Here is a 12,143-nt window from a genome sequence, read left to right on the forward strand (position 1 = left end):
TTTTTACATTACCCACAAAAACATAAAAAAAAATATTTGCAGTTAATTCAACAAACCTATTGGTATTGTTAGGTGTTTAATGTGGCAGCTTACATACTTACTTGAGCTTTCTACAATATAATTTACATTACTTAAAAACTCATCCTACAATAGTCGACTTATGTAATGTTCAACAATCTAATATTTCCAGACAAGGAATGAGACTTTAATAAAACAAAATAAATTTTATTTTGTTAAACATTTTCGGGGTGGAAAAACAAAAAAATTAGTGGCGCAGGAGCACCGACATATGATCCAGGACCATGAGCATGCCTATGACATGGCCCCTCAACCTCTGCAAGCCATCCAACATTTCTTGCATCCGCCTCTGGTCCTCTGTGGGTTCAAAAAATGTGTGGATTACTAAAATGACACCTTAATTTATATGTTACCAAACAACTTAAAAAGCAGACTATACAGAAACAAAAGAATAAAAAAAATAAAAATAATAGGGACAACTACGCAAAAATACTAAATTTGTTGGTACCGTAAACAAGAAAGACACAAGTGTGAGTGTTTGGACATGTGTCATATGTGTAAGGGGAAAACATCCTAGACATTCTTGTACAAAGATATATATCCAAAACATTAGAAAAACTTGACAATTTTGAACAGCACAGGCAAAAGGACAACATCAACAAAAAAGCAAACATTTCAAAAGCAACCATAGTTTAAAAGGGAAACATACCGGTCATTATGGTGACTGGGCCAGGATCCCCGATATCGTCCTCCTCAGAGGTGGGCCAGTGGTGGTCGGATGGAGGAGGGGTAATTTGGCTGGAGGTTGAGGGTGAGGAAAAGCTAGGGGTGGGTGGAGGGGAGGGTGATGAAAAGATAGGGGGGGGTGGAGGGGAGTTTGAATTTGGAGGGATGGGAATCAGATGAGAGGGAGGGGCATCACTGCCTGCCAGGTCTGGGGTGGAGGGGGAATTTGCGGAAGGTTGGGGAGAGGATGTTTGGGAGGGAGTGGGGGATAGGGGACGAGCCCGACGTCGTCGATTTTGTTGACGTCGAAGTCTGTGCTCAGCCCCTAAATGAGTTGGACAAATTTATATTAGTACATATTTCATATTTTTTGCAAAAAAAAAAATTTGTTTTAAAAAAAGGGCTATACGGAAAACATGCACACGCAGGTATGGCCAAAATAAAGAAACAGGGCTATACGGAAAACATGCACACGCAGGTATGGCCAAAATAAAGAAACAGGGCTATACTGAAAACATGCACACGCAGGTATGTCCTAAATAAAGAAACAGGGCTAGACGGAAAACATGCACACGCAGGTATGCTTACATTTAAAATGTAAAAAAAAAAACACTATCAACAATTTGCTGATGCAAATTGGCCAAAAGGCGTGGGGATCTGCGGCGTAGATCAGACCATCGCCTTTCGAGCTGGCTGATATTGCGGCGGAAGCCCAAGGTACGCAGCCGGCGCCGCACCTCCACATAGGCTTGCCGCTTGCGGAGGTTAGTGGTGGGGGCCGGATGTTCTGTTATTCTCCGGTCCATCACATCTGTGAGGACCAGGAGTTCGCGTCGACAAAATGCTGCGGCTCTCATGATGGCAATGATTTTTTCAACAAAAAACAGTTTTAATAAACTGCCCAGAAAAAATTTGATTGGCTAATGTACTTTGAAAATTAACAGAAAGCATTCTATTGGTTATTGTATGAGTCATGTGACCTACACCCTCACAAATATAATGTGAGTTATGATAGGCTTGATGCAGTGACATGCGTAAGCTAATTTAAATATTATTAATAAAGATGAATAATCTGCATATAAACAAACGCAAAACAATAGTAGCATTCAAACAAACTTTAAAATTTGAAAAACCTTCCCCTTGGTACAAACGTACGTATTCTGCGGAAGGAATGACACACACAAACAAAAATAAAGTTTATTGACATTGTAAAAAAAAACGGATTGCAAAGATGTGAATGCCAATTAAGCTAATGAATATACTGATTGCTAGTATTAATCGATTCAAGTATGTTTGCAGAATGAAATAGCAGGCAAACGATAAATGACAGGCCCACTTCCGGTTTTGACTTGTGCGACCGTTCCCTGCAACCAAAGAGGAGATGGACGGTCGCTATTTTGAACGTTCGCTAGCTAGAGGAGGGGTTGGGAGACTATGGGGCGGAATATTGGCTGCAAACAAAAATACGAGCGAGCGCTTTAATTTACATTTTCCCGCTCGTACGCCGTACGAGCGAACAGCCACTTGCATCCGGGTCTGAATCAGGTCCTATTTCTCTATAGAGTGTAATAAAACTGTATTATTTATGATCATGTCCAGTGGTCACGTCATGTTGGGAGGTATAAAGTACTATTTCTCTATAGAGTGTAATAAAACTTAATTATGATCATGTCCAGTGGTCTCGTCATGTTAGAGGTGTAGTGTCTTATGTTTGTATACAGTTTAATGGAATAACAGTATCATTATGTCACATGGGCAGGTCCTGTTGGGGGCTGTAGTGTGCTATGTCTGTACTGTATAATAGGTAATAGAATTGTGTTATGATAATATCCAGTGATCAGGTCATGTTGGAAGGTGTAGTGGATTATGTCTGTATAGAGTGAAACAGAATCATGTCGAGTGATGCAGTCATATTGGGTTGGGATGTGTAGTATCCTATTGTGTGTTTTCATATAGTGTACTACGCATTCGGTATAATTCACCGCCGGCCCCATGGCCGGCAGTTCAGATCCCGGCAACGGCAGCCCGACAGAGGAGGAAATCCCGAACGTCCTTTAGGGTGCCTAACCCTAACCTTCCCCCCCTGTGCCTAACCCTAATCACCCTCTAAGTGCCTAAACCTAACCCCCCCTTCCCCTCCGCCTAAACCTAACTCACCCAGGGGGGTGCCCAACCCTAACAGTCTCTTCCCCTAGCCTAACCCTAACCTCCCGGGGGGGGCCTAACCCTAAGTTCCCCCCGAAAGCCCCTAACCTAACGCTCCCCCCCCCTGCGGCTGTCCGCGCCCGGCATCACTTCAATCGGGATGCCTGTCATTTAACCCTCACCGGGATTAAGTAGTCAGGAAGCCGGATGTCGGCATTGCGACGGCCGGCTTCCTGAACGTATACCGTGTAACACTATTGTATTATATTGTGTAATAGAATTGTATTATGATTACTGTATGTCCAGTGAGCACATCATGCTGGGCAATGTCTTATGTTGTAATACAGTGTAATAGAATTGTATTATGATCATTTCTAGTGGTCAGGTCACGTTGGGAGGAGTGGTGTCCTATAGCTGTATACAGTCTATTAGAATTGTATAATGATCATGTCCAGTGGTATGATCATATTGGGAAGTGTAGTATAAAATGTCTGTATACAGTGTAATTTAAATATATTATCATCATGTCAAGTGGTCAGGTCATGTTGGGAGGTGTAGTGTCCTATGACTATATAGAATTGTATTATGTTCATGTCCAGTGGTTTGGTCATGTTGGGAAGGTGTAAAGTTCTTTGTCTGTAGATAGTGTAATAGAATTGTATTATGATTATGAACATATTTCTCTAGACTAGTAGGATCTCACTTAGAAAATATTTTAAGAATTGTTAATTAAATGTTATGTTTTAACAAATTGACAAAATCAATTTAACATCACACAATCGTATTTTTGTTTTATATCAGTGATAGCACCCCTATAGCTAACAATGTAATCACAGTAGAATACAGTATATGTCAGAATTATCATTAGTTACTGTACAATGTAGGGTGGAATTTGTGGACATAATATAAGTATAAATACTGTACCTATTAACGAATCTGGTGCGGGAATAAATTTTTAATCAAGATGCAGAACCTGTCCCGTAGTCAGGTGATGTTTGGAGGTGTACTGTCTTATGTCTGTCTTAAAGATTGATATAAAATTGTATTTTGATCATGTCCAGTGGTCAGGTCATGTTAGAAGGTGTAGTGACCTATGGCCCTGATTCAGAGCCGGATGCTCTGACAGAGCGCTCGCTCTGAATCAGGGCCGTCCCTGCTCCTTTTTGGAGCGGCCTCCTGGCCGCTTGCATAGCTGTGGGTGACCACCCACAGCTATAGCGAGCGGCCAAAATGATGGTTGCGATGGTCAAGACCATCGCGACCATCGGGCTTGCGACGAGACCCTGCGGTAGGGTCTCGTTTCCGCAAGCCCAGGACTGCTTTTGGATCTATCAGAGCCACAAGCACTCCCACTGACATCACTAGTGATGTCAATGGGGCCGGACCCAGACGGAAGGCGTTCCCATGGGAACGCCTCTGTCTGGGCAGCCACGCCCCCGGCACGCCCACCAAAGGGGGCGTGCTGTCACTCACCATCGACAGTACGCCCCCTTGGTGCGAGACCCTCGTTATTGGTGCTTGGCCGTCGTTATTCGGGTCTCGCGCATGCGCACGACGGAGCCGCCTCCGTCATGCGCATGCGCACTTGGGCACCATCGACCCGCTTGCGAGCGCTGAGCGCTCTCGAGCGGGTCAGAATCAGGCCCTATGTCTGTACAAAGAGCAATATACGCGTTGTTGTATTATGAAGATATCCAGTGTGAGCAGGACATGTTAGGAGGTTGAGTGACTTATTTCTTGTACTGAGATCAATATATACGCGTAGTTTCTCCAGTGTTATCAGGTTATGTTGCACAAAGTAAAATATATACAGATTCTCTTGCACAGCAAAATGTCCTATTTATTGTTTAATGAGATGATTACCATATTTTCAATAATTTTTTAAATAAACACTTTCATAATGAATGAACTATGCCTTTAGAGCAGTGGTCGCCAACCCGTCGCTCGCGAGCCACCGGTAGCTCGCCACAGTAAGGACGGCGGCTCGAGTCCTGTGTTCTCCCCAGGCTGCTTTCTGCGCGTGCATCGCCCAGCAGAAATAGCTTACCGCCCGGCACTTTCCCCCACCACATTCCCGGTCACCCTCGCCTCTGAAGCGACCGGAGGCTAAAGAAGCCTCAGATCACTTCAGAGGCAAGCGTTCCCAGTGATGCACTGCGTGGGTGACGTCATGACGTCACTCGCAACGTGAGGAGCCTGCACTGCGCGCCTGCTGGATCTAGTTAAATGCAGTCAGAGCGAGGCAGCGGGAGTGGGAGCGCCAAGCATGTTCAGGTAAGTTCTGGGCTGGAGCTGGGACCAGTCTGCGGGACTGCATAAAGGGCCAGTCTGGGGGCACTGCATAAGGGGCACTATTTAAGCCTGGGGGCACTGCATAAGGGACCAGCCTGGAGGCACTGCATCGGGGCACTACTTCAGTCTGGGGGCACTGCATAGGGGTACTATTTCAGCCTGGGGGCACTGCATAAGGGCAAAGCAAAACTACAGGGGGTAATGCATAAAGGAGAAAACTATAGGGGGCAGTGTATAATGGGCACAAATACAGGGGGCACTGCATATGGGGATAACTACAGGTGGCACTGCATAATGGGCACTTTTGACTGAGAGCCAGTGGGGGAGCAGCCTGAGACCTGTCGGGCTGGAATGGGAGATACAGCTTTTCCCGCCACACGCATAATTGCGAAGGCCCCCACCCGGCTGGAAAACAATTCTGGGGAGAACACTGCAAAAACCTTGTTGTCACAGGCCCGGGGGCCTGCTCCTACCCCCTACAGCTGCACAATGAAAGTGACAGAGCACTTTGAAAGGTGGTGTGGGGCCTGTTAATCCACTGTTCTGCCTGCACGATCCATCCAACCAGGGGAGTAGCGACGGTGGTTCCAGTGGAGCATGAGCTCCGGGCACCAAAATGGAGAGAGGGTGCCATCCAAGGTTCCAGAATTCATGGGGCGCTGCACAGTGTGATGGCAGCCTGTTGGTTTTATCTCAGTTTGTTTGCTCTATATCCTAAGTATGTAACGGATCTGAGATCCATTTCTACATTTCATGCTCCCTCAAACTGCTCAGATTGCCTCCCCCTAGCCCTCCCTCCTCTGTGATCATCTTCTGTCACCTCCCCTTTCCTGTCAGATTGATTACATTCCCTTCTCACCTCTTTAACTCCCTCCCCTCTCTAGCCTGCGACCGTCCACTCCTTTCTTATTGGCTTCCGGCACCTCCTCTCTCTGATCAGTACTTTCCCCTTCCCTCTCCTCTTTGATCCCCTCCCTCCTTCTCTCCTCATTCTGTGCTTCAATGGACTTAATAGTTACACATCTGTGGTAAAATCCTAAACTTCAATTATAAAGTATGAGTTTAAAAAAAGTTACTGCTTTGCTATTTAAAGTAATGAGGTGTTCCCAGGCATGACCACAGTGTTATTTGAATTGATTTTTAAAAAATATTAGGAGACCTGAAATAATAATAATGGTGGTACACAGAACATGATTAGTAGTACTCACATTAATATACTGTAGGTGCAATGTATATTTGCTGAGTAGCATAGCTGAGAAGGGAGATTCCCATAGGTGTTCCCACTCCAGTGAAATTTGCTTGGGGCAGTAATTGCAGTAATAAGCTGTGCACCCTGTGGAATCTCACTCTAGCACATATACTCTGTCAATTGAAATGGTCAGAATATATAATACAATCTCCTCTATTGACTAATAATAATTCAAAGAAGATAAAAGTCAGATCCTAGGTGCTATATATAAATAAAGCCGAGCCAAAGCAGCTACCCCTTGTGTAACACCGAAGCATTCTATTCGCCCAATGGGACCTCAATGCCCAGCGTGATACTGCCACTGTTTGCTGTTTTTCTCTTCACTTCAGTATTCCCCCACAGGCTGGCCAAACCCCACTGGCATAGTTCAGGACAGGGAGTGGGGGGGGCACTATGACGTGCACTTTCTCCGGGCACCATGGTTCTATACTCCTCTGCATCCAACAGCCCCCTGCTCCCCGCTGCCAGCTCTCCACATTTTATTTTTTAATACTAAAACCTGGCTAATAACCAAATTTTTCATAGACATTTATCACTGTATTAATACATGCATTGTTGTTCTATGAAAAATTTGTTTTTTAGCCAGTTTCTAGTATTCAAAAATAAAATGTGGCTCTTCCAGACGTCTCAATTCTTTTGAAGTAGCTCCCACCCCAGTTAAGGGGGGTATCCACTAGACGATAAAGTTGAACGATTGAACGATAATGATAAAATCGTTCGATAATCGTTTGAACATCGTTTGCAAATCGTGCAGTAATTGTTTCTAACGATGTACGATGCGCGCTCCCGCTGGTCGTTTGATCGTCTCCTCCATCGACTGAACATGCAGGTCAATTTCACTTGATTGCTTACAAATCGTTTACACATCGTTTACACATCGTTCATCCTGAACGATCAAACGATGAACCACTATCTGCCCACTATAGCTGAAAGCTCTCAATCACAGATTAAAACAACATAGTTTATTGTTATATGTTTTGCAAATCGTTTGCATATCTTTTGCAAATCTTTTGCAAATCTTTTGCAAATCTTTTGCAAATTGTTCAGAGTGGAAGATCATATTTCAAGGGAAACTTCAAGGGAAAATCGTTAAGAGGTTGGACAGGAATAAAATCGTCTAGTGGATGCCCCCCATTAAGGTTGGAGACAACTGATTTAGAGATTCCTTGCAAATGCACAATGGACAAAATATAAATGAACATAATTTCCTCTGCACATATACTCTGATAGAAAGTGTCCTCAAACCCAAAACTGTGATCTAAAAATGTCATGTTTTACTGACATGTACAAGGCACAATATATTCTTTGCAAATTATGTATTTATTTTTAGTTCCATTTGATTGATGTTTCATAAACCTGCTGTCAATGTTACTTAATTAAATTAGAATTAAGTAGCAGATTGTGAAGGATGAATTAATGGGCACTGTACAATAATAATAAAACCAAAAACATACAGTATATTTGAAAAGTGCTACTCATCTGAAGCAGCCTGTCATTTCCTGAGGTTGAATAGTGAAACAAATAGATCTCTTAGTTGAATATCTTGTTTAATAAGAGATAAGTGCATCAATATTTTCAAAGGGTCTACCATAAAGGATTGTAGTTTTGTATAGGCATGCTATAGAGGAGTGACTGAATATTATCCCTACACTTTCTAGCCAGTTATCTTGTTTTGTGGCTTACAATGGGGGGGACGTATGAAGTATCGCAATTTGATTGTGTTACATCCTGCCCAAATTTGCCTGCATACCAGCATTTTTTATTGTAAACCTCTTAAAATGGTTGAAACAGTGTCGTCAGGGGCGGATTGGGCCGCCGGGACAACGGGCCCATTCCCGCTGGGCCGGTCCCATTGTTCCCTCAGTGGCCTTCACTCACCCCTCTGCCGGGCCGGCTGCCGCAATCGGAGCGGCTCTGATTAGGCAGCGTTAGGACTTGGAGACAGCTTGAAGCTCAATGAAGCAGAAGTAAAATGGGCAAGGGAGAGCTGCTGCGCATGACCAGCCGGAACTGGGCAGTAAGGCCTACCTCCAACATAACCTGTTCCATTAGGTACAAAACACTCTGCTCCTGGACTTCCCACCTGAGGTATGATTACAGTCACCTGTGTTGAACTAGGTAATTGATGAGACAGGTGTTTCAGCACAGGTGTCTGCAATCATAAATTAAGAAGGAAGTCCAGGAGCAGAGCATTTTGTACCTAATGTTGGAGGGTCTGAGTAAGGGTCCGGGATTGGGACCGGGGACACACACAGAGGACCGAGAGGGATACTTACAGGAGAAGGAGGGATAAGAATGCCCCATCCACGACCACCGACCTGCCTGGGGTAAGTACACATGGGTAGGGGGACAGCACCTCTATAGATGTGTAATACCCCTATTTTCAGAGTATGAGTAATAATGGGGTTGTAGGTTCTTTTCTTTATACAGAGAGGTAAAGAGGTAAGTATGCAACAGGTTGGGAGAAAAGTATTAGGTATTTTATTGCAGCAAACGAAATTATATCATATCAGAACATATTTTAGGTATGCGGAGTACAAATTCAATTATAATAGCAACTACTTCAACAATTACATTTACAATTCAATTTTCACAAATAAAACAACAAATCGAGTTTTTATTATTCAGGAACTCAGGGTCTGATTCAGAGCCGCTCGTAAGCGGCCGCTCGTTCGTTCGGAGCGATGTTCGCACATCTGCGCATGCATATGGGTTTTAGTACGCATGCGCGAACCAGTCAGTGCGGTCAGAAATCGTGTGCTCGCAATATAGCAAATGCCTGCTAATTTGAGTGACAGGATGAGGCGTATGTGAGTGGTAACAGGGGAAGGTGCTTGAAAACGGGGAGTGGAGATCCGAACGCAGGCGTGCTTAAAGGTCAAAACGGGTGTTTTATGGGTGTGCATAATTAACAAAGCAGCGTCATTGACCACGCCACTTGGTTGTTTTTTAGCCTGAACTGCTCGCATGATTGCGGTAGGAAAATGCTACCACAAGAATAGCGAGCAGTTCATACGCTGTTCGATGTACTCGATTAATCTAATAAATAGCGGAGATGACGTATGATGCAAGCGGCCAGGGGGCGTTTTTTACAAAATAGCAACTGCATGCTTTGTTCGCTCGTTCAGACATAGAGGCTTCAATAGACCGCAAAGAGCGAGCACTTCATTTAAATATCCGGCCCCTTTTTCAGAACGTTTGTCCGCAAATAGCGTTCGGCTCTGAATCAGGGCCTAATTCAGACCCGCTCGCTAGCGAAGGACGCTCACAAGCGGGTCAATGGTGCCCTTATGCGCAGGCGCACGACGGAGGGAGCTCCGTCGTGCGCATGCGTGAGACCCGGCGAGCGACGAAGAATCCGTCGCTCGGGATCTCGCACCAAAGGGGGCGTGCTGTCGATGGTGAGTGACAGCACGCCCCCTTTGGTGGGCATGCCGGGGGTGTGGCTGCCAGACGGAGGCGTTCCCATGGGAATGCCTACCGTCTGGGGCCGGCCCCACTGACATCACTAGTGATGTCAGTGGGAGTGATTTGGGCTCTGATAGAGCCAAAATCACTCCAGGGCTTGCCGCAGCAAGACCCTACCGCAGGGTCTCGTCGCAAGCCCGATGGTCGCGATGGTCTTGACCATCGCGACCATCATCAAGGACGCTCGCTATAGCTGTGGGTGGTAACCCACAGCTATGCGAGCGTCCAAGAGGCCGCTCCATTTTTAGGGAGGAGGGCCCTGATTCAGAGCGAGCGCTCTGCTCAGAGCATTCGGCTCTGAATCAGGCCCTCAGCTCCCTTGCATTTGGTAGGAATGGGTCTCCTCCTGTATATTTAAAGAGGTTAATACTTGCACTACGTTCCCTACCACAGCTTAACTTAAACGCTATAAATAATCAATAAAAGCAATGAATAACAGTCTTTACATTAGTCTCTCAGTTTGCGGACTATGGCCCTCATTCAGAGCCGGACGCTCTGAGCAGAGCGCTCGCTCTGAATGAGGGCCGTCCTCCATAAAAATGGAGCGTCCTCCTGGACGCTCGTATAGCTGTGGGTCACCACCCACAGCACATACGAGCGTGCAGGATGATGGTCGCGATGGTCTTGATCATCGCGACCATCGCCAGTGCGACCAGAAGCCTGTGGTCGGGTTTTTCGACCACAAGCCCTGGAGTGATTTTGGCTCTATCAGAGCCAAAATCACTCCCACTGACATCACTAGTGATGTCAGTGGGGCCGGCTTCTGACGGTAGGCGTTCCCTTGGTAACGCCTCCGTCTGGCAGGCACGCCACCGGCACGCCCACCAAAGGGGGCGTGCTGTCAATCAACATCGACAGCACGCCCCCTTTGATCAGACACAACGAGCGAAGGAAAGTCCTTCGCTCGTCGCGTCTGGTGCATGCGCACGACGGAGCTCCCTCCGTCGTGCGCATGCGCAGTGCACACCATCGACCCACTTGCGAGCGGACAGCCGCTTGCGAGTGGATCTGAATGAGGCCCTATATTCCTAAGCTTAACTGGCCAGAAGCTATTAGTTTATGAATTAATATTGTATTAAATCTTCCTGAGTGTACACTGCGTTGCACGGGTTATCTGCTGAAAGATCTGACTTTAGTCTGTATTAACAGGAATAACTCCACAGTGGGTGAGTATAAAGCTGACTTGCTCCTAATGCAATTGTCTCTCCCTTTTATCCTGGCTGACAGACTCTGCAACAACGTTACTATCTTTGCAGTATAAAGCTGTCCAAAAAGGGGGGAGAAGTTGTTTGTAACGTCAATCACACTGCCGACTTGTTGCTATAAATGAACTACTGTGATAATTTGTTAGCTGGCTCTACCTCTCCTATTGCATATACAGCTGAGACTTCTTCCCTTTGTAGACTGACAAAATGGCCTGCTTTGGTGAGTTTTATTAAACGCAGTCCCTGCAGCTCCTCATGGGGACTCTCCTGCCCACAAGTCTAATGGACCAAGTCTATGGCTTTCAGCGACCTTATGCGGCTAACACAGTTTAGGCTGTAGACACTCCAGCAATTTAAGGTCCTTTCCTGCAGGCACAGAGAGCAGGTGAGGTTATCGCGTGGGTAAGACTTGGCCGCACACACTTCGGTACAATTACCCACTAACAGTTGGCCCGCAGCTAGCTGGCATCAACAGCCCCTTTGCATAGTGTCCAGCAATAAGCTCCCCAGTCACCAGTGCAGGAAAGGAGCTTAAATTACTGGAGTGTCTACAGCCTAAACTGTATTAGCCGCATAAAGTCGCTGAAAGCCATAGACTTGGTCCATTAGACTTGTGGGCAGGAGAGTCCCCATGAGGAGCTGCAGGGACTGCATTTAATAAAACTCACCAAAGCAGGCCGTTTTGTCAGTCTACAAAGGGAAGAAGTCTCAGCTGTATATATGCAATAGGAGAGGTAGAGCCAGCTAACAAATTATCACAGTAGTTCATTTATAGCAACAAGTCGGCAGTGTGATTGACGTTACAAACAACTACCCCCCCCCCCCTCTTTTTGGACTGCTTTATACTGCAAAGATTGTAACATTGTTGCAGAGTCTGTCAGCCAGGATAAAAGGGAGAGACAATTGCATTAGGAGCAACTCAGCTTTATACTCACCCACTGTGGAGTTATTCCTGTTAATACAGACTAAAGTCAGATCTTTCAGCAGATAACCTGGGCAACGCAGCGAACACTCAGGAAGATTTATTACAATATTAATTC

The 12,143-nt window shown here is 45.7% G+C and overlaps 1 long non-coding RNA gene across 2 annotated transcripts; it reads right to left on the reverse strand.

Moving 5' to 3' along the window:
* Nucleotides 1-256: 256 nt before the first annotated feature.
* On the reverse strand, nucleotides 257-8,507 carry LOC148525525 (uncharacterized). 2 transcript variants are annotated; one of them, XR_015878268.1, is made up of 3 exons: nucleotides 8,459-8,507; nucleotides 728-1,069; nucleotides 257-375 (listed from the first exon to the last, which is right to left on the reverse strand). It is a non-coding gene; the product is annotated as an uncharacterized LOC148525525 (long non-coding RNA). The 2 variants fall into 2 exon arrangements; XR_015878267.1 differs by lacking the exon at nucleotides 8,459-8,507 and adding an exon at nucleotides 8,309-8,396.
* Between the last annotated feature and the right edge of the window lie 3,636 nt (nucleotides 8,508-12,143).

This window comes from Taudactylus pleione, unplaced genomic scaffold, assembly GCF_031769625.1.
Source record: "Taudactylus pleione unplaced genomic scaffold, aTauple2 ptg000105l, whole genome shotgun sequence".
NCBI lineage: Eukaryota > Metazoa > Chordata > Amphibia > Anura > Myobatrachidae > Taudactylus > Taudactylus pleione.